The following is a 15,559-nucleotide window of genomic DNA, read 5'->3' as shown; positions in this document are numbered from 1 at the left end:
CTCAGAGGGGCTCAGCATGGCTGTGGACCATCATGCTGAGTGTTACCTATTATTTCCCTTTGCAAACGGGATTATTTTTCTGTCCTTTTTTCCATTCTAAATGGGTTGTGATTGGTGGGGAAATAGGGTACAGATTACTTGTCTTTTTAATATGTAGGCTACTACACCTAGAGATCCTACATAAGACTGATGGAGAAGATGCTGCATTCCCCGGGTGTTCTGGACATTGATATGGTGGTGGTGATTGGATGAGACCTTGCATTGTCCTCCATGGGGTGAAGTGAGCATGCTCTGTGAGTGAGAGGAAAGTAAAATAGGTATTTGGTGTCCAGAAGTTTAGACTATTGCAAGAAACTTTTAGTGTTCACAATTTTGGAGTCTCTTCTTGGACATGTAGGAAGATTACCTTTCCTGGGTCACTCTGAAGTTAGATAGGCTATGTGATTCCCAAGCTCCAGCCAATGGAACAGGAGCAGAAGTGATGAGTGTTATTTTGAGGCCAAGTGTGTTAAAAATCTCATGTGTCTTCTTTACATTTTCTCCCATCTAAATAGCTGGAAGCAAAGAATTCTAAGGTGGAAGAGTCACACAATGGAAGATGCCCAAGCAACACCAGATGCTCACGAGTAAGTAATAGCTTTGTATTGGGCAATAGTACTTATATCTGGAAATTGCTTTTTATAGCAGCCTGTGTTGATTATCTTGACTAATATACTATTCTAAATGGAAGACTAGTTCATAAAGCTGGAAAAGCTCTATTTCTCTTGAAAGGAGTGAAATCATCCTCCTGCCTGATCATCTTCATCACCATCATCTTCATAACATTTGGTTCCAAAAATCCTTTTTTAGTATCTGTAACTTATTGGGCACCATGGCAGAGATTAGAGTGCAAAAAAGACTATGAAATTGAGGCTGGCCTTGTCCATAATCTGGTGGGAAAAACATACAGATAAACAAAAATTACATAAAGAATTATATGCTAAGTGTAACAGTTTATAACATAGTTAATTCTGTTTGGAGGTGGGGAGGGGCAGTGATAGGTGCAGATCTCAGAGAGGAGGTTACACAGGTGTCAGGTTCTAAAAGATGAAGAGAGATTTTCTAGTCAAATAAGGCAGGTGGAAGGCATTCTTTCTTTTTTATATATAGCATATATATTATTGTCTATTATACTATTATACATTATTTATATATTGTTATGATGTTATTAACTTTAGTGTTGTAAAGTGAGTGTAAAGGGACTACCTTTTTAAAAACAATTTCATTGCAGTATAGTTGATTTATAATGTTGTGTTAGTTTCTGCTGTACAGCAAAGTGAATCAGTTATACATATACATATATCCACTCTTTTTTAGATTCTTTTCCATATAGGCCATTGAGTAGAGTTCCCTGTGCTATACAGTAGGTCCTTATTAGTTATCTATTTTATATGTAGTAGTGTGTATATGTCAATCCCAATCTTCCAGTTTATCCCTCCCCCGCTTGCCCCCGGTAACCATAAGTTTGTTTTCTACATCTGTAACTCTACTTCTGTTTTATAAATAAGTTCATTTGTATCATTTTAAATGAGATTCCATGTATGACTGATATCATATGATATTTGTCTTTCTCTTTCTGACTTACTTCACAATCTCTAGGGCAGGCGTCCCCAATCCCAGGGCCGTGGACTGGTACCAGTCCGCAGCCTGTTAGGAACCCGGCTGCACAGCAGGAGGTGAGTGGCAGGCAAGCGACTGAGGCTTCATCTCCAGCTCCCCATTGCTCCCCATAGCTCACATTACCACCTGAACCATACCCCCCATCTGTGGAAAAATTGTCCTCCACGAAACTGGTCCCTGGTGCCAAAAATGTTGGGGACTGCTGCTCTGGGGCATTCTAAGTAGAGGAAACAGTGCAAAGGCATGCAGATATGAAAATCAGGAAAATAAATTGATTTATACAGTTAGAAATGAAAAGCATATTTATCACTCTCATCAGCATCGATTTTATCATCCTATCATCTAATTTATTTGTTAATTTTCATAGAGAGGGACCACATGGATTTGATCCCTGTTTTCCGGAGGATCTCAGTCCAAGGGAACATAGGTAGCAGATGAAGCAATGACCAAGTGCGTTAAGCTCTGTAATTCACTTGCTATGTAATATGGGCCAGGACACTGGACTTGTCATTATGTCACTAGTACTGTTGTACTAAAGAGAGAACTCATATTTATCCTTCCTGACTTATGCAAATCCAGTAAATAAAACGTGTGAAACCCGATTTGAAAAAACATATAAATAGCATAACATGTTCGTTTATGTTTTAAAAGGACAATTAATGAGGGAGGATTGGGCTGGTATGAGTCAGAGTCATAGCAGTTTGTATGCCATCACACTAAAGGACATATTTTACTTCTTTCTGGTAGCAGTTGACTCAGTGTCCTTAAACAGATCTTACCTGGGGACTGTGGGACACCTGGAGGGCGAGCCTCTCTTGGGAGATGGATGCACACTGATTAGAGCGGTCCATGTGGGCAGGTGGGGCTGTTTACTCAGTATGCATGAGGGCAGTACCATCACAGCAGGAATTGGGATCAAAGTTTAAGAGGGAAATAAACATTTTAGTCAGAGGGCGGCTGGTTTTAGGGGTGAGTGGGTAAGGCTGTAAAATGGAAAATAAATTACCAGACCTGAAGCCAAGAGGATGAGGAACAAGTCAGGATGTAGAATGTAAGAGAGTTGCGACAAGTTGTTCAGAGCTAAGGTTTCAGGCAATGAAGACACTGAAGGTCCGCCTTTCACAGTGGTTCCTCTTCTGTGGCCTGGATAGCACATTTTTATACACAGGCATCTAGGACATGACAAAGAGATACAAACCTCAGTTCATAAACTCAACATCATGGTCCAGATCTTGGGACTTGCGAGCACCAGGTGAAATAAACACATGGTCAATTGTTTCAAGCCATTTGCCTTCCTCCCCATTTCTAGGTGTGGATCACACTTCAAAGCTTCAGCATAGCAGTGACTCTTGATCTATCAGTGACACCCAAGGAGGCTATGCAGCAGGCCTGGGGATGCTATTGGCCCTCATAATTGGAAATAAGTCCCTAAAATACCCCATTTTCTCATGGTGGGCCAGCATAGAGCTGTGACCTATGCATCTATCTAAATCCCTCTTAAGCCTGTTAAGATTATCATAATCTATAACCTTGCAAGGACACCAGTCTTGCATAGTCAACTACTTTGTAACATGGTATTTCCATGTCTTTGAGATCCTAAACCTGCTTTGTCAAAGCATGAATGCTCCTAGTATTTTGAGATTGAGTAATCCATTTCATTTTTATCTGCTGAGGTCTTAAAGACTGTGACTGAGGTCTAGAGCTTTATCTTTGTCATCTAGGCCTATATAACATTACCTAACCAAGTCACTAGTCATGCATCTAGTCACCAGAGAAGCTCAGGCCAAAAAAACCCAGCCTAGAGACTTGGATGACATCGCAGCCTGTCCACGCCATCAATAAACCCTTGAAGCTTTAACCCTGCCCTCCTCCTCTCCCCACCCCTGGCCCCCAATTTACAATACCCTCTCTTTCAGGAGACGGAGGTGGAATTACTTTGCATTGGAATTAATGGTATAAAGAGCTACCTTCTCATCTGAGTAATGCTAATTCGTCTCCATCCCTGGTCATTCACTCCCTATTAGAAATACCCTGACAGCCTGCATCTCATTACCATTGCGGCAGGTCCAGCTCCCAAGAATAACCTTCTAAGGAGGATGAAATGTACGCCAGTGGCATCTAATACCAGGGCATTCACATTCATATTTTTAGCAGCATATATCAGTTAGCCCAACCTTTAGTGTACTCTATGTACTTTTAATAATCTCCATAAAAGCCTGATTTCCAATCCCTAGGCTCAAGCTGACAGTGTAAATAAAATCACCCAAATCCACAGGGTAAGAGAAATGAAAATGACAAGGATTAAAATTTGGTCAAACCTCTTTCTTTTTAAAAATTCTGCTTGCCTTCCAATTGGATCACGACCCTCTGTGTGCTCAGCTTAAGACCAGACGGTATGCTTTCACTTTTATTCCTATCTGCAGCAGGCTTACAGTATTTAGTGAGAGTCTGTAAAGAATGTGTGCTGGGTAGAGAGTTAATACCATAATCCCCTATCGTTGGGGTCAAATGCTGAATAGAGCAAAAGAATTAGAAAACATGTTACATACAATGGCAGGAAAAAATGCATCAGCACGCTGTTCTGTGAACACCAGCATCTATCACCCGCAAGTAATGGCCATGAGGTAATAGAGTGGATAAAGAGATGTGTACTTGAAGTCCAGTGTGTTCACAGAGGCAGCGATGGAAGACTTGAGCACAAGTCTTAATCCCCATATACTCTGGGAGGTATTTGTCACCAGTTTTAATTGCTTCTTTCCAAGTACCTGCTCCAAGTTAGTTCCTAAGTAACACATGTAGCCACTCAATTGTTTCCCAGAGTTGAACCCTGAGCTCTCTCTTTTCACTCTTCATCAGTGGGTGTGAATATTGTTCTCAGAGTGCTGTAATACATGTCTCTGGAGAATTCTCTTAACGAACAAGTAGAAATTGGAGGTATCGCAGGCAAAAAGTGTTGAACAACCCCCTTCCACCGTATCTTGAGAAAGTCAACCGAACTTCCCTGGAGTAAGATTACAAGCAAATAAGTAACCTTGTGTGGAAGTTCTATAAAGAGAAGTGTGTGTGTGTGTGTGTGTGTGTGTGTATCAGTGGTTTGACCATAAAGTGACAAGTTGAATTTATTTTAAACAATATCCTTTAAAGTAGCAACTATTATAGATTCAGCATTTAAATTTTTAAATTTATTTTAAAATTTACATATAGTAAATTTGGGGGTGTAGAGTTCTATACTTTTGACAAATGCAGAATTGTGTAAGCACTACCACAATCAAGATACAGAACAGATCCATCACCCTCAACAATCCCTTGTGTTGTTTCTTTGTAGTCAAAGCTTTCACTCCCAAACCTTGAAAATCTTAAATTCTTATAAGTACAGTATTACACATGTATAACTTGCACAATGACCAAAATGACAACCTGAAACCATATATATAACAAAATAACAAAAACATCATCTACACATTTTAAATATATATGTATACTGTTGTATACATAAATAACTGGAAAGCCAACTTTCTTTTCTCAAAAAGGCTACTTATTGCTCAGTAAGTTCAGTGAGTGCAGAAATAGTCCTCTAACCCACTATTGTATCAACATGGACAAAAGAGCTTATTAAATGTACATTGAATTGAATATTAACCCACAGACTGAGGAGTGATTTTTACTTAAAATTGTAAAAGCTCATGACAACTATAACTAGAGGTGTGACAGTCTCAGAGTTGTAATTGTACCTTAAACACCCAAAGAGAGATAAGATAATAAGGAAGAAGGTAAAAGATTGTGTTTGTGTGTGTGTGTGCATGCACACACATGAAAACATGTGAGATTACATTACAAATCCGTTAGCGCCCTAGACTGATGGAAATTGACTTATTTTTTGCACATGACCAATACTATATATATATATATATATATATACACACACATAGATGTGACTAAATGAGTGAAAGCTAATGGCCTTAAGGAGAAAACTATTAGAAAAATTATTCATTAGGGTTTGAGCATTATGTTTGTGAGGATAAACCTTTGCTCACTTAAATAAGACACCATGATTTACATGAAAATACTGAGTATGGTTTGACTCTCACCAGGAAGTATTAGACATGTTATGAGTAGTTCAGCATATCATCTCCTTCCTGCAGGGTATACTGACTAAATTACTACAGGAATCTTATATCAAGCAAATAAATCACTATTGTTTAAAAAAGAAGTATTAATATGTCCTTAATTTTTTTTAATTAATTAATTTATTTTTGCTGTGTTGGGTCTTCATTTCTGTGCGAGGGCTTTCTCTAGTTGTGGCAAGCGGGGGCCACTCTTCATCGCAGTGCGCGGGCCTCTCACTATGGCGGCCTCTCTTGTTGCGGAGCACAGGCTCCAGACGCGCAGGCTCAGTAGTTGTGGCTCACAGGCCTAGTTGCTCTGCGGCATGTGGAATCCTCCCAGACCAGGGCTCGAACCCGTGTCCCCTGCATCGGCAGGCAGATTCTCAACCACTGTGACACCAGGGAAGCCCCGATATGTCCTTAACTTTATGCATGATCTTCTCAAGCTTCTTTACCGGCTCCTCCTCATCTAGCTGGTGTTCTTTTCCTCATATGTCACTCATGTTCATGGAGGAATCATCTATACCTGTAATTAGAGACTCCAATCTACACCTCCAACCCAGGTTTCCCTCAAGAGTTACACATTTTCCAGCTTTCTACTTGATCTCTCACCCTGTATGTTCCACAAACCCAAACTTAAATTGTCCAAAATGGAGCTCAATATCTGTCAAAACAAATGGTTCCCTCTCCACAGAATTTTCCATAAACTTCTATTAGTTCTTATCTCACTTCCTGTTTCTTTCATGGGACTGCAGGCAATGAACATGTGTCTTTTCCCCAGTGCCTGGCACAGTGCCTGGCATCTGGTAGGCATTTATAAATATTTGTGGAAGGAATGAGTGCATATGACACTCATATGCATATAAATAGAAATTTATTTCCACCCCAAACCCCAATGTTTATGAATGGTTTTTAAATGGATGAGTAGCTCTGATACACATATAGATATAAGCATTTATTCCCATACCAGCCACCAACTACCATATCTACATAATGTCTAGAGATCAAATACTGTCTGCTTTGTGCAGCAGGGAAAATAATTAGCACATTTCAGTTTCTTTCCTATTATCTTTTCTCATTGAAATCATATTCTTTTTTATTCAACATCATAACATAAGCATTTTTCCTTGTCTTAAAAAGGCAGGGCAGGAGTAAAGACACAAATGTAGAGAATGGACTTGAGGACACAGGGAGGGGGAAGGGTAAGGTGGGACGAAGTGAGAGAGTGGCATGAACTTATATATACTAACAAATGTAAAATCGATAGCTAGTGGGAAGCAGCCACATAGCACAGGAAGATCAGCTCGGTGCTTTGTGACCACCTAGAGGTGTGGGGATAGGGAGGGTGGGAGGGAGACGCAAGAGGGAGGAGATATGGGGATATATGTATATGTATAGCTGATTCACTTTGTTATAAAGCAGAAACCAACACACTACTGTAAAGCAATTATACTCCAATAAAGATGTTTAAAAAAAAGTTCCAGATATTATTTGCACCAGTTGAATAATACTGCCTCAGAAAGAAGTTCTTGCTTTATACCAAAAGTTCAGCTGGGAGCATCGTGAGGACCTGCTGTAGAAGCTACTCCTGTTCAACCGTCTATACTCTACACCAGTGATTCTCGAAATGCGGTCCCTGGACCAGCAGCATCGGCAGCATCTAGGAACTTGTTAGAAGTGAAAATTCTTGGTCTCCACCCCACACTTTCTGAATCAGAAACTCTGGTGTGGGGTCTGAGATGTGTGCTTTAACAAGCTCTCTGGGTGATTTCAATGTACAAAAACAGTTTGAGAAACACTGTCATACGCTCTCCAGAGAAAGATCTACCTTCTGCATGGGACTCTTTCTGCACTAACTCTTTTTCCACCCACTCTCACTATTCAGTTCACTCTCTCATCAGTTTCACGTCATATTCCTATTGAAAAAAGCCTTCTGTATTTGATAATGAGTCTTTAGAACAAGGACTTGTTTCTTGTTGTATGTAAAACATAAATAGAAGTATGGTATACGCAGTGTTTCTTAACTTAGTTTTAGAAACAGAAATTTGCTTCAAATGAAATATTATGTAGAAGCCCTGTGTGTGTGTGTGTGTGTGTGTGTGTGTGTGTGTGTGTGTAGGGGAGACAAAAGCAATCACTATGTTTAAATGTGGTTGAAGGGGTGGGGGACCCAGAGTCCGCTCACTCAACTGGGCTTCCTTCCACTCTTTTTTCCAGGATGCCTCCAGGGAACTGAATCTGAAAGCCTCTGAAGCAGTGGAAAGGGAACGTGATGGGGAGTCAGGAGACCTGGTCTCTGGTTTGTTTCTTTGGGCAATTCATTAAGCATCTGTGAGCCACATATTCCTTATCTGAAAATGATAGCGAACCTGAAATTACTCTTCCAGCTCCAAGTTTCTTCTTCTTCTCTTTTATTGTTTAGCTTTCCGTAGAAAAAGATCTGAGTTTTTGGCAGATTCTCCCTTCCTTGGAGACACAGGAATACATGTTGGCTGTGTCATTTGCAAGTACTCTGTCATCTCCTTCAGTATTGACCAACAGGCATTAATGAATAGACAGGGCCAGGCTGCCACCGTTTGGAGTGCCAGGAAAGAGAAAGAAATCTCCCACTAGAGTCCCATTAGCATTGAACAGATTTTCAACCCCAGCATTTGACTGGGACTACGGGCTGATGACATGGGGATATGTGAAGAATTCAGGGAGTAGCAGAAGATAGTTGCATTGGCCTTTTCTGCGGCCTCCTCTTCACCTTCCCTATCCCCCTCCCCTCCCCTTTTCTCCTCTCCTTCTTCCCGCCCCACTCCTCCTCCTCTTCCTCAGAGAGTTTACAAAGCACTGGCCTATAGTCACTCTTCCCATATTACTTAATCTGACTCTCTGTGTGGGCTTGACACTCCCAAGACCAAAATCTATGATGGCTAATGAAATGTCCAGGTGTCCTCAAGTGTCATGAGTGTTAATTTCACACTCCCTCCTGCAGGAACCTCTGTATTTCCATCTTCTTTTTCTTCCTGACCCTTCTCTTCTTCCTTTCGGTTCCCCTGACTCTACTGAGGCCACTTCTTAGAGACAACTCTAAACCTACTGGTGGCTGTCAGAGTGAAGGTGGGAGATGAGCCCAGGTCACAACTATCTCATTGTCATTGACAATGTTTTTGTCCCTCCCACCCCCTCCATAATTCATATGTTGAAGCCTAAGCCCTAATGTGATGGTGTTTGAAGTGAAGCCTTAGGGAGGTGATTAGTCATGAGGGCAGAACCCTTATCAACGGGATTAGTGTCCTTATAAAGGAGGCTCCAGAGAGATCCTTCTGCCATGTAAGTACACAGTGAGAAGATGACCATCTATGAATCAGGAAGCCAGCCAGCCTCCAGAACTGGGAGAAATCAATTTCTGTCATCTATAAGCCACCCCATCTATGGTATTCTGTAGCCAGAACAGACTAAGATAGCTATCCTTATGTAAAGTACTGTTTGCGTGTGTCTGTGTAAGTGTGTGTGTGTGTGTGTGTGTGTGTGTGTGTGTGTGTGTAGGGTGCTGGTAGTGAAGCAGTGGGGAAATCTGAGGGGCAAGTTGGGAATGATTTTATACTTTTGTAACTTTGCTCCTATAGTCACCTCTGATGCTTCTGGAAAGAAGGTCATTCTGGCCTTGGCTCAGCAAATGACAAGGGGCTAATTCTCTGAGATGCAGAGACCTTGCTCTATCAGTCATTCTCTGATGTGTCAGAGGTTTCGACAGAAATACCAGAGGCTCTTTAATTAAATTTGTGGACCAAAGATGGCCTGACAGGGAAAGCATACTGATAAAAATCTATGTTATAGCTTACATGTTACATTAGACTGTACTACTTGTGCACATATAATTATATTTTTCAAATGGAATTTTTAAAATGGAATCTACACCTATGTGTTTTTGTTTGCTTTTATCATATGGAAAACTAAGTATAGACTGCTTGGTTTGGACAGCTGGCAGCGTTATCCATCCCCTTTTCCTCTATCCTATATTTTCAGCATCCCCCAAGCTTTAGTCTCTTTGCCTTCTGCATGTAAATGGGAGTAAATCTCACCTATCTTTTGCCTTTGCATTCCCCTTTACCCTTTGGTCTCCTTCTCTTTTTCTCTCAGTCAAGCTCATTGAGACAAGAGTTAATGCTTAGGGTCTACAATGGTGCCTCTGCCTTTTCCCTCACAATTACCCATGACTCCTTCGGCTTCCATTGCCCATCAACCTCCATCCCCACTCTGCTGAAACTGCTCTTGCTGTCACCTGTCTCAAATCCCATGACAACTTTTCAGTCACTATTACATTTGAGCTCTGTAAGAAAAACTCATCATTTCCTTCCTTATTTCTTCTTCCTTCGGAGTCCACAACCCCACTCTCTCCTCGTTTTCCTCATAGCTCAAGAATCCATTCCTCCCAGCCTATGCTGGTTCTCCCTGAGGTTCTGTCTTGTACCCTCTGCTTTTCTAGGCTATTTACTCCTCCTGGGTAAAACCATCCTCACCCAGGGGTTCAGCCTTCACCTATGTGCTGATAGTTTCCAAACCTATACCTTCAGCCCAGATCTCCCTCTTGTGAGCTGTAGACATATTTATTTTAGAATGTTTCCATTTAATAGGAAGCTTAAAAGTAGGTCTGTTAAATTAAACTTATCATCATAACATTTAAACTCTGCTCCTTTAACTTGGTGAATAGCACTATTCAACCACCCACATGAGATACTGAGATTCTTCTTAGACTTGACTATACCTACATTCAATCAACCAAACACTCCTAGTATGACAACCCTCTCTAATGTCTCCACCAACTGTCATCACTACTGCCAGTATTTTAGGTTGTGTTCGCTTTTCATCTGGGCAGATGCCTTCTGGGCTCCCTGCCTTTAGTCTCCCATACCTACAAATCACCTTCAGTCCATCCTCCAGGTGATCTTTCCAGAACAGTATTGTCCAATATGGTAGCCACAAGCCACATATAACTATTTACATTTAAATTAATTAAAATTAAATAAAATTTAAAATTCAGTTACTGTGGCTACATTTTAAGTGCTCAATAGCCCATGTGGCTCATGGTTGCCCATTGAACAGTGTAGATAGAGAGCATTTGCATCACTGCAGAAAGTTCTATTGGAGAGTGCTGTTCTAGAACATAATTGTTTCATATCCCTGCTTGCTTCCCAAATGATTCCCCACATACTTCAGAGTAAACTCCAAACTCCTTAGCGTGGCATGTAAGATCCTGCCCTCCAGTCCACTCTCCCTTTCACTGTACCCTCCACTTGAAACCTGTGCTTCTCTCATGTCAACCCACTGGCCCCTGTCTCCATGTTTCTGCTTTTGGTTATGCTCTTTCCTCCACATAGAAGAGCTGCCTCCCTGTGTCCCTTTAGAACTCCTGCATATGCTTCAAACTCAGCTCAAGCACTATTCCCTCTGTGAAGCTTTTCCTTGATTTTCTAAGCAGAGTTTAGACTCACCTTTTAATATTTTCCCTGGCAGTTTATACTACTATGATACTTCTCATTAAAAAAAAATCTATTGATTCACTGTGGAAGGCTGAATAATGCCTCTCACCCCAAGACATTCACATCCTAATCTCCCAAACTGTTAAATATGTTGCCTTACATGGCAAAAGGAACTTTGCATATGATTGAGTTATAGCACTTGAGACAGGGAGATTATTATGGATTATCCAGATAGACTCTGATGTAATCACAAAGGTCCTTACTAGAAGGATGCAGGAGTGTCAAAGTCAGAGATATAGAGAGAAGAAGGATATGGGATGATCAAAGCAGAGTTTAGAGTGATGTGAAGATACAGGAAGAGGCATTAAGCCAGGGAATGAGGTGGCCTCTAGAAACTGGAAGAGACAAGGAAACAGGTTCTTCCCTGGAGCCTCCAGAAGGAATGCAGCCCTGTTAAACCATTTTGGACTTCTGACTTCCAGAACTATAATATAATATCCTTGTGTTGTCTTAAACCAGTTTTCCACAACCCCCGGTCTGCGCACCGGTACCAGTCCGGGGCCTGTTAGGAACAGGGCTGCACAGCAGGAACTGAGCAGCCGGCAAGTGACAGAAGCTTCATCTGCCACTCCCCATCGCTCACATTACTGCCTGAACAACCATCCCCCCACACCCACCCCCCACCCTCCCTGCATGGAAATACTGTCTTCCACGAAACCAGTCCCTGGTGCCAAAAAGTTTGGGGACTGCTGTCTTTTTTTTTTTTTTTTTTACTGCGTTGGGTCTTCATTGCTGTGCATGGGCTTTCTCTAGTTGTGGCGAGTGGGGGTTACTCTTCATTGTGATGTGTAGGCTTCTCATTGCGGTGGCTTCTCTTGTTGTGGAGTAGGGGCTCTAGGCGCACGGGCTTCAGTAGTTGTGGCATGAGGACTCAGTAGTTGTGGCTTATGGGCTGTAGAGCGCAGGCTCAGTAGTTGTGGCACACGGGCTTAGTTGCTCCGTGGCATGTGGGATGTTCCTGGCCCAGGGAAAGAACCCGTGTCCTCTGCATTGGCAGGTGGATTCTTAACCACTGGGCCACCAGGGATGTACCAGGACTGCTGTCTTAAACCAATAAATTTGTGGTAACTTTTTACAGCAGCAGTATGAAAGTAATATATTTACTTTTTCATCCATTCATTCATACATTTATGCCACATATCATTTGACAGGAATTTGCTGAGTACCTGCTTTGTGCCAGACCTAGCATTATATACTAAGAATAATGAATAAGACTCCATTGTTGCTGGGGGAGGTATGATGGAGGAAAGGGAGAAGGTGAGAGTCCTGGAAACTTGGAATTGCAAAGGTACTGAGGGGCCAGACTATGAAGGGCCCCTCATGCTGTTGCCTAAAGTTGAGGCTGTTTTCGGTAGATGATGCAGAGCATCATTATTTCATGGTCAGATCTTTGGCTGCCCAAACATGGAAGTGGATTAATTCTGAAGGCAGGAAGACCCATCAGGCTGCTGCATTTTTCTGGGTGAGAAATGATGAGGACCAGAAGGAGGGCTGTGGGAGGATAGTTAAGGAAGTAGATCTGGTAACAGTGGGGTGATATTTCAGAGGTAGAATCGATGGGATTTTGTAATCAGTTAAATACCGTGCATGAGAAGGCAGAATCCAAGATGAGTCTGCTCCAAGATGACCCCGAGAACGGATGACTCTAAGTCAGTGCCTGGCACACAGTGGATAAGAAACAATTGTCTTGAATTGGATTGTGTGGCAAGAAGACAATGGTGTAGATCATCGCTAGGAGGAAAGGATGATGCCAATGAATCTGAATAGTGGAGGAAAATAAATAGAAGAATAAGTGTGTGTGTGTGGGCACAAGGCACTGGGGGAAAAGGATTTGAAACCTGTGTCCTGTTACTCCGTATGATTTTTACTACTCGATTTAAGCTTCTGCTCTTTAAGCTAGAACCATGTTCAGAGAGTGAATTTAGAAACTGTATAACCACCTTGAAGATGCCAGATTTCTCTCAATGGCAAGTTTAGCTATTATTTGGGTCTGAAATGGTTTTGAGCAGGGGAGGGAGAGTAAGGGGTGTGGGTTGACTTTTAGTGCATTTGTTGCATCATTCCGGAATGAGGGCAGTGCCTCAGTTTTCTCTCTCCATACTCCCCTTTGCTGATGGCTCGATATGAGAATGAAATGTGCTCTGGCATTGGGTGGTGCTACATAGGCCTCCCTCGCCCAAGACCCTCTGCAGCGTCCATGTGGTGGTGAATATTTGCCATACTGAAGTATACATCTATGATCTCTGCTCTTCCAAGTGACAGCCTGGTTCCACAACACTGATGGAAGAATATGCACAATTATCTAGCAAAGGCCCTGAAGCTCTTGTTTCCCACCAACCTCACTCTGAGGCATACTGACTATGGCCCCTGTATAACAGAACAGGGCCCATGGTTGGGAGACAGATATCTTCTTGGATTTGTGTTTACATAAAACATTGTTCTAATAGCCATGAATTGTGACTTTGCAGAGGAAAGGGGAAAAGTCTTATCGTTTAATTAGTTTGGGAAATTCTGGGTTAAACAAATGTACTTAATTCTCCAAGACCTCCCAGAAGCTTTACCCTACAAATATGTGCTGTGAATATCTGAGATAAGGGTAAAGATTTTCCTAAACATATTTGACTCCAGAGCGCTATAAACATTCTGTGGAAAAGTGCTCCCTTCATCAGAGTTTGGAAAGAGTTGTCCTACTGAATTAGAGTGGCCAAGGTGTTTTTATTTGCCTGGCACACTCAGCAGGAGGCTATAACAAAGAACTCTAGCCATTATCCATCTTCACAAAGTCTCCAATGAGCATGAATCACTCAAGATTGACTGAAATGGTCATTGGACTGATCTTTCTATTCTGACACATTTAGTTTGTTGTGTGTTTTAAAAAAATTTTTTTTGGAGTATAGTTGATTTACAATGTTGTGTTAGTTTCAGGGTACAACAAGGTGAATCAGTTATACATATACATATATCCACTCTTTTTTAGATTCTTTTCCCATATAGGCCATTACAGAGTATTGAGTAGAGTTCCCTTTGTTATACAGTAAGTCCTTATTAGTTATCTATTTTATATACAGTAGTGTGTATATGTCAATCCCAATCTTCCAATTTATCCCTCCCCTCCTTCCCCCCTGAAGAAAGAGGGGAGGGATAAATTGGAAGATTTATAAATAACCATAATAATTAATAATAATTCCAAATAATTGGAAGATTGATAAATAAACCATAAGTTTATTTTCTACATCTGTAATTCTATTTCTGTTTTGTATATAAATTCATTTGTACCCTTTTTTAGATTCCACATATGAGCGATATCACATGAAATTTGTCTTTCTCTGTCTGCCTTACTTCACTCAGTATGACAATCTCTAGGTCCATCCATGTTGCTGAAAATGACATTATTTCATTCTTTTTTATGGCTGAGTAATATTCCATTGTATATATGCACCACATCTTCTTCATCCATTCCTCTGTTGATGGACAGTTAGGTTACTTCCATGTCCTGGTTATTGTAAATAGTGCTGACACATTTAGTTTGGATTGGAACTCACTTTTGCTGATGAGCCAGAATATAGGTGTAATCAGAGCCACCTCTGTCATCCTTCTATATCTTATCACACTTGGAATTTCATTTCCTCTCCCTAGCCCAACCCCACAAATGGTTTCTTATAATAAAAACAATTCATGTTGGTTTCCTTCTTAAAAATTGTTTTAAAAATACTTTGAAGGGCTTCCCTGGTGGCGCAGTGGTTGAGAGTCTGCCTGCCGATGCAGGGGACATGGGTTCGTGCCCCAGTCCGGGAGGATCCCACATGCCGTGGAGCGGCTGGGCCCGTGGGCCATGGCCACTGATCCTGCGCATCCGGAGCCTGTGCTTTGCAACAGGAGAGGCCACAGCAGTGAGAGGCCCACGTACCACAAAAAAAAAAACCCAAAAAAATAAACAAAAAAAAAACTTTGAAAACACTAGATAATTTTCTTTGGATATTGGAGCATTATACAATAGTGCCTAGTTATTTATGTTCTGTTTCTCTTATTCCCACATGAATACAAATGCACCATATTTTGCAGTTTTCAGTGAACGTTATCATCTATAATCTCATTTGATCCTTAAAACAACTTGACAAGGAGGTGATGAAACCCCATTGTCTTAGTCTGCTATAACAAAACAGCACAAACCAGGTGGTTATAAACAGCAGAAACTTGTTGCTCAAAGTTCTGGAGGCCAGAAGTCTAAGATTAGTATGCCAGCATGGTCAGGTTCTAGTGAGAGCC

At 41.4% G+C, this 15,559-nt stretch overlaps 1 pseudogene; it reads left to right on the top strand.

Annotated features, from left to right (window-relative positions):
* The first annotated feature begins 591 nt into the window (after window positions 1–591).
* LOC132476503 (charged multivesicular body protein 3-like) overlaps window positions 592–15,559 on the top strand; it is a 51,838-nt pseudogene continuing 36,870 nt past the window's right edge.

The sequence above is a fragment of the Mesoplodon densirostris genome, chromosome 2 (assembly GCF_025265405.1).
Source record: "Mesoplodon densirostris isolate mMesDen1 chromosome 2, mMesDen1 primary haplotype, whole genome shotgun sequence".
Lineage (NCBI taxonomy): Eukaryota > Metazoa > Chordata > Mammalia > Artiodactyla > Ziphiidae > Mesoplodon > Mesoplodon densirostris.
Note: the sequence above shows the minus strand (reverse complement) of the source record. Positions and strands in the feature narration are given on the sequence as shown.